Here is an 11,133-nt window from a genome sequence, read left to right as displayed (position 1 = left end):
AAAAGGAGTAATACCTAATTAACTTGACAAAAAAAATGAAAAAGAAGGGGCAGTGGCCGCAGGCGGCGGACGTGGGGTCGGCGGACGTGGGGTCGGCGGCGGACATGGGTAGGCGACGGCGGCGGGCTGCTATGGACAAAAAAAAAGTAAATAAGAAAAGGAGAAGGAAAAGGATGAAGGAGAAGGAAAAAGTTAAAGGAGAGAGGAAAAAAAGATATAGTTAATTACCTTATAGTGATGGCGACGGCGTGGTGGTGTTGGTGGTGGTGGTGGTGGCGCCGGAAGTGGAGGAGGGTGGTGGTGGTGTCGGGTTTTAAGGAGGTTAGGGTTGACGATTTTTAATGATTTGGGGGAAATTTGGTAAAGTGAGGGGAAAGTGTTCCCGTGGTTCAGTTTATAGGGACATCTGACGGAAATTCCGTCGGTTAAATAGAAATACTGACGGAAATTCCGTCAGTTTTTTTATTTAACTGACAGAAATTCCGTCATACGCTCACTTTATCAGAAAATAATGCAAGTGACTGTACACGTCAGTCAAAGTAGAAATCCTGACGGAATATCCGTCAGTATTTTGAAAATTCTGACGGAATATCCGTCAGTAGGACAATTATTGTGACACTCTGTCACACACTGAAATCAACTAATAATTGACCAACTGACGGATATTCCGTCGCTTTTTTCAAAATATGCGACGGATATTCCGTCGTATACTAAACTCTTTCCATTTTGTCCTCCATCATTTGCATGTGAATAGCAATGACGGAAATTCCGTCAGTTTTATGGAATTACTGACGGAATTTCCGTCACAGCTTTTTTGGCGCCTTTGACTTAGTTAACGCGCCAATATTTACTGACGGATTGTCCGTCAGGAAACGTTACTGACGGAATTTCCGTCACAAATCCGTCGGTAACCCGTGTTTTCTGACGGCCTCTTTTTTCCGTCGGTAGAGCCGTCACTAACCCGCGTTTATTTTGTAGTGCAAGAAACAAGGCACGACTAGTTGTCCAAGGCTAAAATCAACAAGAAGGGATCGATTATGACGAGGCCTTTGCACCCGTAGCAAGACTTGAGGCTATTCGTCTCATTATTGCCTTTGCTGCTCATAAAGGAATGAAATTATTCCAAATGGACGTTAAGATTGCATTTCTTAATGACTATTTGGAAGAAGAAGTTTATGTAGAAAAACCTCCCGGATTTTTAGATAGCAAGTTTCAAAATCACGTTTATGAATTAGACAAAGCTTTATATGGTTTGAAACAAGCTCCAAGGGCATGGTATGACAGATTATCCAAGTTTTTATTACAAAATAATTTTAAAAGAGGATCGGTCGATAAAACCTTGTTCCTAAAATCCGAGGGTTCTAATTTACTTGTTGTGCAAATTTATATAGACAATATAATATTCGGTTCTACTAATGAAAAATTGTGCAAGTATTTTTCAGATCTAATGACTTCTGAGTTTGAAATGAGCATGATGGGAGAATTGAAGTATTTTCTAGGTTTACAAATTCAACAAACAAAGGATGGTATAAAGATTCACCAACAGAAATATATCAAGGAACTAATTCGAAAATTCGGTATGGAAAATGCAAAATCTTACGATATACCTATGGTACCTGATAAGAAGATAACTATAGATGAACATGGTAAGTGTGTCAATGAGACTACATATCGAGGTATGATTGGTTCACTTTTATATTTAACTGCAAGTCGTCCTGATATAATGTATAGTGTATGTGTCTGTGCGCGATATCAATCGTGTCCTAAAGAGTCCCATATGATTGCAGTTAAACGTATCTTGAGATATTTAATTGGTACATCAAATTTGTACTTATGGTATCCACTTGAGTGTAATTTCGATCTAGTAGGATATTCAGATGCAGATTATGCAGAATGCTCTTTAGATAGGAAAAGCACTTCTGGGTATGCAACGTTTGTTGGACCTTGTATATATCATTACATAGGGATCAAAGAAACAAAATTCAGTTGCAATGTCTACTGTTGAAGCCGAGTATGTATCTGCTGAACTGGTATGTTCTCAATAACTTTGGTTAAAGCAACAACTATGTGATTATGGTATAAATGTAGGTCGTATGCCTATTATGTGTGACAATACGAGTGCTATAGTAATTTCTAAGAACCCTGATCAGTACTCGAGGATAAAACATATAGATATTAGACACCATTTTCTACGAGATCACATAGAGAATGGCAACATTTCACTTGAATTTTGTAGTACCGAAAGGCAATGGGCTGATATCTTGACTAAGCCGTTAGCTAGAAATTGCTTTGAGTTATTGAGACTAGAGATTGGTTTAACTAGCAATAATTAAATCCGTCATAATTATGTCTGGGAACCTGAATGACTGGCTAGGAAGATGAGATTGTACGATTGTGTCCGTATATTTTGTTGCAAGTTTAATTATGTTAAATAATGTTTATTTTACGTGTTATATCTTGCTTATGTGTATGGTAATATTTAATATTATGTATAATCACATATTCTTACAAAAAATTCGACAAAATCTACAATAAAATGCCTAAATATAATAAAGATATTTCTATCTTATTATATTCCTACACAAATCTCTATCCCTGCCATATTCTTGTAACCACCTCTTCACAATCCTACCTAAACACAAACTAGATGATTCTTTTCTTATTCTTATCATATAAGAACAAGGAGAAAATACCAAAAAAAAAAAAAATAGTGCCAAAAAAAAGGGGAAAGTGCGAAAAAAAAAGCACGAAAAAAAAAGGAAAAGCACGAAAAAAAAGGCACGAAAAAAAAAAAGGAAAGTTGCCGGAAAAAAAAGGGCACCGAAAAAAAAAATTATAGAAATTGGTATTATTTTCTTTCCTTAGAATTCTATGGTTACCAAAACACAAACTCCTTAATGCTATTTAAACCCTCTTAACCCCTCCATAATTCTCATCAATTTAATGATCTTCTTCACCTAATACTTCTTCAAAATCTTCACAATTAATAATGGCAAATCATCCTACAACCCGTTTTCAATCCAAGAAACCCGTTGTTGTTGGAAAGAAGGTAACCCGATCACCCCTGAGAACCACCCGCTCCGTCACGCCACCCGAGACCGGTTCACGGTCACCACGGTCCGCCGCCGACCGCACCGACACCGCCAATTTACCTATAGTTAGCAAGAAGAGAAGGTTTATTAAAGGTAAAGGAAAATTGGTTTCGGAAAGTGAGGTAAGCTCGAAAACTGAGAGCTATATACTTCAAGATGGTTCTTCACGTGTTCTTTACGCACAGCATATGGATGATTACACTAAAAATGGACTGAATAATCTCCGATTAACTCAAGTAGAACGAAGGAATATCAATCAAGTTGCTCAATATCGCATTCATGCAGGACGAGTATATTCGGTTGATTGGTTAAAGCAATATAAAGCACTTGGGTTCTTTAGGAATTTTCTCAAAGATCAAGGTTGGGAGAATATTGTTGCTGTAAGTGGTCCAGTCTTTCCTATTGAGGTATATCAATTTTATGCTACTGTTCAATTTAAGGAAGGAAATTTACTTGTTGTGGTTAATGAGACATCTATACGTGTCTCAATTGGTGATTTTTGTGACTTGGCTCGAGTTCCTAGAGAGGGAATCGAAATTAATCCAATCATAGAATGGGGAAGTATGTCGCCTGATGAGAGATTAGTAGTGAAACTGTATTTCAAACAAGATGCGACCTCGTCTGAAACTATCTTAACAAGTAAATTGTCGCCTTCTTTGAAATTCTTTTTTACTTTTATTTAGACTACTATTGTTCCACGAAAAGAAGGCCGAGATAAATTTGGGGTTCACGAGACGATTATTATGAAGGCTTGGCTTGAAGGAGAAAAGATTAGTCTACCTAAGCTTGTGTTTCATAAAATTATACAAGTTAGTGTAACGGCTAAGTTGGACTATCTAGCTTCTACTTTAAGTTTGCCTTATGGAAATTGGATTTCTCGTATTTTAGAAAAGAAAGGAGTTTTTGGGAAACATAGCTATGGAGTTATTGCAAGTGATGAGATGAATGATCTTTATTTATCTTATATGAAGCTCGTTATTAATGGCCCGGAATTGTGTTTTGAAACAACAGGAGAAAAAGGAGGAAAAAGCAATGTAAATTTAGAACTATTGGATTCTAAGATGGAATCAAATTTTACTTCTATTATTGGAAGGATTAATGAGCAAGACAAGAAATTATGTGAGTTGTTTGATCTCATTACAAAGGAAAGGAGAGTTGATACTAGTGGACCGAGTAGTGTTAGCCCGGCGCGATTATACACCATGTTGTCGCGGTTGGACACGCAAGTCGACCACGCTCTAAAGGCAGCCGTGCGAACACACTCCGAATCTACTCATATGAGGGAAGTTATGGATAGTTTGGTTACGTTTGGTGATGATCTATTACAATCTGGAAAGGATATAAGGTCTGAGATGCATACGATTTATGAAACAGTTAAAGCTATGACTTTGAGGATTGTTAATTTCGACGCTCGATTAGCTGCTCAAGCTACGCTCCTAGACCATTATCAGGCACAACTCGAGGATTTGGGGTATCAGACCCGTCCGAGGTCACGTCCACCGAGCCCATATAACCCATGACCGCTTCGCCCTAACCCATCCAAATTTCCAACCTAGCCTTATCTTTTTAATTCCTTTGCTCACAATAAAAGTCCATTCTTATGGATATTAGCTTTTTCAATTTCGCATTTTATTCCTTGTGTGATTGCAGGTTTATAATATTATTATGCTAATTAAGAACTAGATTGCGTTTAATATAATATGTTTTTCATAATTAATTTTTGTCTCATAATATATTATTCTAGTTGTTTTATGTTTGTTCTCACCTTTTCAATGATGCCAATAGGGGGAATTGTTTTTATGATTTGCGACCGTCTCAAGTTAATTCTCTCAAGGCGTTCTGTAGTTATAACTTTGAAAAGATTATTAGTTTCTGCGCTCAACTGTTCTATAATTTGGGAAGTATTATGTTGAGGGGGAACTAGACTTAGACACAAATCATAGGAGACTTGTCATCATCAAAAAGGGGGAATTTGTTGGACCTTTAGTCCTAATTAGTTGTTTTGATAATGACAGTAATGATTTGTATGTGGACTTAATATTATAAACATATGCGTGTAATTGTGTGCTCAAGTCTTAATTTAGAAAGGAACAATTATAATGACGCAAGCTTGAAGTTTGGCCCAAGGAGGTATAACTTCAAAAACAAGCAAGCTTGAAGTTTGGACCAAGGAGGTACAACTTCAAAGACATTTGATCGTAATATTCAAGATCAAGATCAAATAACAACCACAAGACTCAAGATGAGAGACTTGTGAAGAGACGATTCGTTTACTGAAGATCTTCTGAAGATTAGATAGTATAGGTCGTCATCCGGTAATGGTTTCACTTTGTTTGATTTAAAGGTTAGTAAAGTTATGACCTCATAGCCATAACTTTACTGCTAGACAAAAATGATGCGTTAATTTTTGGAAAATATATTTTTAATGTTTTATAAGAATAAGAGAGTATTTATATAATTGGAATTATTTAATTAGAATTTAAGTTGGATGTACTATCGGTTTGTAGCACGATATTTATGTCATCATGCAACCTAGGGTTTCAACTAAATTCTATCTCGATTTGTTGTGAACAAGTGGAGGCCAAATTGGACTCATGAGAGCCCAATGATGGGCCGGCCGAAATCTCCAAACCCTAGCCTCCTACTTGTTCGTCAAGTTATTTAGGGTTTCACACCTTCCAGAATTTTCTAAACCCTAATCTAAAAAACTATAAATACCTCTCTTCATTCAACAATTATTAGCGACACACATCTACAACTTTCAAGAGAAAAATATTTAAGCAAAAATTATTTGAGCTTTAATTCTTATTTTACAAATTGCTTATACAAAAGTTGCGCATCATATTTGTCAATCACTCAAAGTAAATCGTTATAGGATACTAAGTGCACAAAGATATTATACTCACTCGCATAACGTGAGATTAGTATTTATCGTTGTGTTTTTCTTATTAACGTAAGAGCAATCTAGAGTATTTAACGATACTCAATCTGAGTTATAATCATAGTGTTGATTATACGAGTGGGTTGATAATTTTTGTAATCCGTAGAAAGGTACTAAAAATTGTTAATCGAGAATAGTGGACGTAGGTTTCGACTTGTGAAACTGAACCACTTCAAAAATCCTGTGTGTCTCTCTTTCTCTCTTTCTTTATTTTTGTTATTTTGATTTTGCGTTTACTATTGGTAAATTAATTAGTTGATTTTAATAAATAAATCAAATAATTAATTTTACATCATATATTTCGAAAAAGTGGGCATCGTTTTTAATACTCAATTCACCCCCCCCCCTCTTCGTATTCGATCAATAGACTTCTCAAAAAGATTTGTCGTTTATATCCATATAGAATGATATTTAACCCGTTTTAATATTAAGACGGAGAACTTCGTTTTAGAAAAAATTAAAGGTGGCTTGGATTTATGACTACCCCTTGTAAACATCGATGATATATCTTATATCTTATATCTTATATATATATATATATATATATATATATATATAACTGGGTTGAAACGCTGTGGATGCGCCACGTGTCAACCCAGCATTAAATATAAGTATTAATTACAGCTGAACATTAAATATAAACATAATAAATGCTGTATAAATCTCAGCAAAATATTAATTATAGTTTAATAAATTTTATTTATAAAATTACATTAAATAATTACTGTGATTTGATTATAAATTTTTTAAAAAATTATTTTGATAAAAATTCTAAAATGTAAATAATTACGTTCATTACGAAAAATGTTTCAAATTGAGTACAATTTTCATTATATCTATTGAAATATTTTGATTTGTAGAAATTATTAAAGTGAATGTCTCATAATATTTTATGTTTACGTAAAAAGACATTTTGAGAAAGTTATAAATTTAGACCATTAAATCCTAAGAAAAATATATTTGGAAGACATTTTATTTCTTAAAAACATAACTTAAAGATAACATATAAGTTTTTATGTGGGAACGAAAAAAATTATATTGCGAGAAATTGAATATATATGAGATTTTGATAAGTTTAAATAGTGTGATAACGAGTATTTGTATGAGTATGTATGTACACAGTAATCGCGAGTGCATTTGAATAATCAAAACAAAAGTAATGATTATTAAATAATACTCCGTATAGTATTATAAACGACATGAAAAAGTAGAAAAAACGTTATATTTTTCTTTAATATCTTCAATTAAAATATGTCTACGTCAAGTATAAGTATTGATTATAACTAGCTAAATATTACTTTTAGTTAAATATTTTATATGTTATCTTTTAAATACTTTGAAGTTAAACTTCAAAAAATATTATTTGAGAAAGTTTAATCTATTTTATTTACAGGTAAACTCTGAAACATCATTTATATATAGTTATTTAAAAATACAAAAGGTGCAATTCTTATAGATATGTTTGACACATAACACATGCAAGACACAATCAAAACATTTGACTAAGTTGAGTTTGAACTCTATATGTTTGATACATAAATATCACATGTTATACATAAAAAATTAAAAATTACATAAAATTATATTCACATCATTTTGAACAAATATTAATTGATTTGGAACATAATGTATCGTGAAATGATATAATTTGAGAGCTTAATGTTGATTGTTACATTTTGAATAAATTTTATTTTAATTAATATGATATTTGATAAGACATAAAATAATTTATAAAACGTTGATCATGCATAATTAATTATCACTTATTAGTTTTAATTTAAATTGGATGTATTTTATTTTAAAATATTGAAGTTAAACCTAAAAAAAAAATGAGAAAAACTAATCTATTTTTATTTATAAGTAAAAATATTAAAGCTCATATATAAATTATGTTATTTTTGTTCAATTATGGAGTAGTAATTAAATTTTAAAACAGAACACGCGAAGCGCGGGATACTAACCTGCTAATTATGGCTCGAAAGTGATCTATCTTTAAGCAAATAATCAAGTAATCCGTAATACATTGCCATATCAACCCAATCTAATTTTAATGGTCCAGAAATTCCTAGCAAAATAATACGATACTTGTGCAGAGAGTAAATTTTAATTAAACTTAATCAAACCTTTTGCAAATTGAGTAGCCAAGGCCAAGAGTGACTGTAGGGGTGGTAAAGCCTAGGGAGGAACCAAGTAGAACCAAAGAAACGAAGTTTAAAGTTAACATTACGTTGAGGGTAAGATGAGCTACAATAGTCGAACTCTAAATGGTCACGTAACGTTTGGAAAGTGACAGTAGGATGACCCATGTGAAAAAAAAACTAACAAACCCGGCTGAAACAAAATTGGGTTTGGGATGGAACCTCCTTAGACTAGTAAACCAACCTGCTAAATGTCGTCGACAAATTAATAAATGTCGTCGACAATTTGTAATGACTTTCCTAATCTACCCCACTCTAAACCTCCCATATATTAACATCTTTTTTTCAAGTACTACATTTTTGTCACCACCGCTTCAATTCCGCCATCAAATTCGAGGAATCGACGACAAGTAATCTAAACTAGTTTAATATTTTAAAATTTTGTAATTAGTTAGTAGATTTAGGTGGTTTAGAATAGAATCGTTATTGTTAGAACGGATTAGCGATTATCGATTACCGCGTCAAAAATTAATCTAAGTCGGAAAATGATTTTATTTCCAAAAAAAAAAAAATCCCGGACGTAAAACATTTTCGTCCAGACGAAAAAGTTTTTCTCCCAGACGAAAATATTTTTCGTCTAGACCTAGATCTGGACGAAGAATTTTTAGTTTATAAGATAAAATTTCATAATAATTGTTATTATAAGCTAACAAAAAGATAATATTCTCGTTTGAATTTGAATTTTTAAATCAAAAATTACGTTATAATTAAAATAATTCTCGAAAAAATGGTACGCAAACAAAGCTCGGACTCGGGTTCGGGCTCGTAAAATATTACATGAGCGATCCAGAGCCTTGATTTTAAGAGCTCGTGTTCGGGCTCGAACTCGATTTTTACAATATGAGTGTTATATAATTTAGGTAATTTGCATTATGGCTTTTCACATTCGAATATGTACCATTGCAGAATTAGTTAGTCGTTAACTAATAGGATTTAGTGGGAATGTGATGATAATCTTCTGTTTTAAGAAACATTTTATTAGGGTGTCTTGAACTCGCACCAATGTCTCTGGCAAATGAATAGAGATATTTTAGAAGTAGCTGCGTTTAAAAGAATGGAAATAGGAGAGTATTTCCCAAATCAAGGTATTAAAGCTTATTGCAGTCTATTTAAAACAGGTCAATAAGCTATTTTGCAGATTGGTTTATAAAGCAATGTAATGTACTAAATTGGTTGTGGCATGGACTTTCCTTTGCCTTTACTCCGATTACATCACTCAAAAAAGGCGCCTCGAGTTGGTTTGAAGTCGCCTGACCGTATTTTTTGGGAGATTGTGAGCTTTTATGTGTTAATGAGCTTGGATTTGTGATTATGCGTCTTTTTTAGGGATAAACAGTATGAGCATCTTAGGTATAGATTAGATTGTGTTGTAAGATTACAGTCTTAAGGATGATCAATTCTTATTTTAGATATAGATAAACTTTATAGGCCTTATTACAATATTAAGGGGATATGGCTTTCTAATTCTTCATGGTTTGTTAAGTTAGTTATTATAGAAAGTAGGTGAATATCTTTGAGGTACGCCAAAATGTTATGTTATTGTGTAGACGATGTCGCAAGTGATGGTAACACAACATTAAGGTTTAAGAGCCTGGTTGAGTTGCTACGGTCATGGTGTTTTAGAGATGCAATAAAGTCAAGAGTTGATTTTAATAACTATGGTGGTTTATTCGAGCTTAGTAATTCAAGGGTTTGATTGAGACGTCTATGAGAATTTGCGTTCTATAATATGTTGAGTGCTTCTGGTTATAAAAGCTTATGTATGTGCAGCTGAGTGGGCTAATGCCAAAAGTAGTTAGGTGGTTGAATGATTGTGTGTCTTTAACACATCCTTCAATATTCCAGTACAAAACTTGGAAAATGAATGGTTGTATATCCCTCCTTATGTTTTTGTCAATTTCTCTTGTTCGATTTCAAGCTTGTGGCAAACTGGCTAACAACTATGTTGTCGTCTTAGTTCTCAGAATCACATGAATAAAAAAAAAATTTCTTCCCCAAAATATGCTTCCTTTCCGATAGCTGTTAGGTTGTTTTAATTTACTCATTCTATTAAGATTTTTTAGCTTATTATACAACACGTGCATCTATTTGATGTTAGAATGTCGTTTCTCCCTATTTTGTTTCAGTTGTGGTGGGTGGTTCATTAGGTGAACCTGTGAAAAAGGGGGATGGACAGTGTGTAAACATGAAGCTCATACTGAGCCCGCAAAAGAAGGTAATTTGACATTCTGATACAATTTTTATATAGGTCGTTCAAGCAAATTCTCTAGATTTCTATATTATTTGCCAAGTTCTTTTGGGAAGGTCAGTAGATACTGGATGAGGAGCTTTTATCACGGTTTGAAACCTAATTTATGATGAATTAATTTGTTTTTACAATAGTGCTCCTCTACGAAATCACCTCCTATCAACATATAATCATACAATCATAATCTAATATCAATAATACTCCCAAAATCCCCAAATCACCCAATTAGGGTTTAAATCAAAGCTAACGAATCAACATAAAAAATGTACTAGGTTCTTACCCACAATACGACGGTCTCAAAGGTGTAAAGAACTCTACAATCCGACGACTCAAGCCCTTGGATTTGATAGCAATGTGAGAGAAGAATGCAACGTAGTTTTTGTTTTCTCTTTGTAAAATGTTTAGAATAAAATAAAGGTAAAAGAAACTGATGAAAGTACTTTATATATCATTCTCGCGTTACTATCAAAACCCGGGCAAAAACCCGTAAGAACCAACGTACTCAATCGAGTAACTGAGGTACCCATCAGGCAGAATACAGTCCAGAACGCAAAACTGACTTACTCGACAGAGTAAGCCTTACTCGATAGAGTACCCAACAGCTCATAAAACCGTAGTATTACAGTCCTCCCTCCTTAAAAATGAACTTTGTCC

The sequence above is a fragment of the Silene latifolia genome, chromosome Y (assembly GCF_048544455.1).
Source record: "Silene latifolia isolate original U9 population chromosome Y, ASM4854445v1, whole genome shotgun sequence".
Lineage (NCBI taxonomy): Eukaryota > Viridiplantae > Streptophyta > Magnoliopsida > Caryophyllales > Caryophyllaceae > Silene > Silene latifolia.
The sequence above is the reverse complement of the archived record's forward strand: the minus strand, read 5'-3'. Positions refer to the sequence as shown.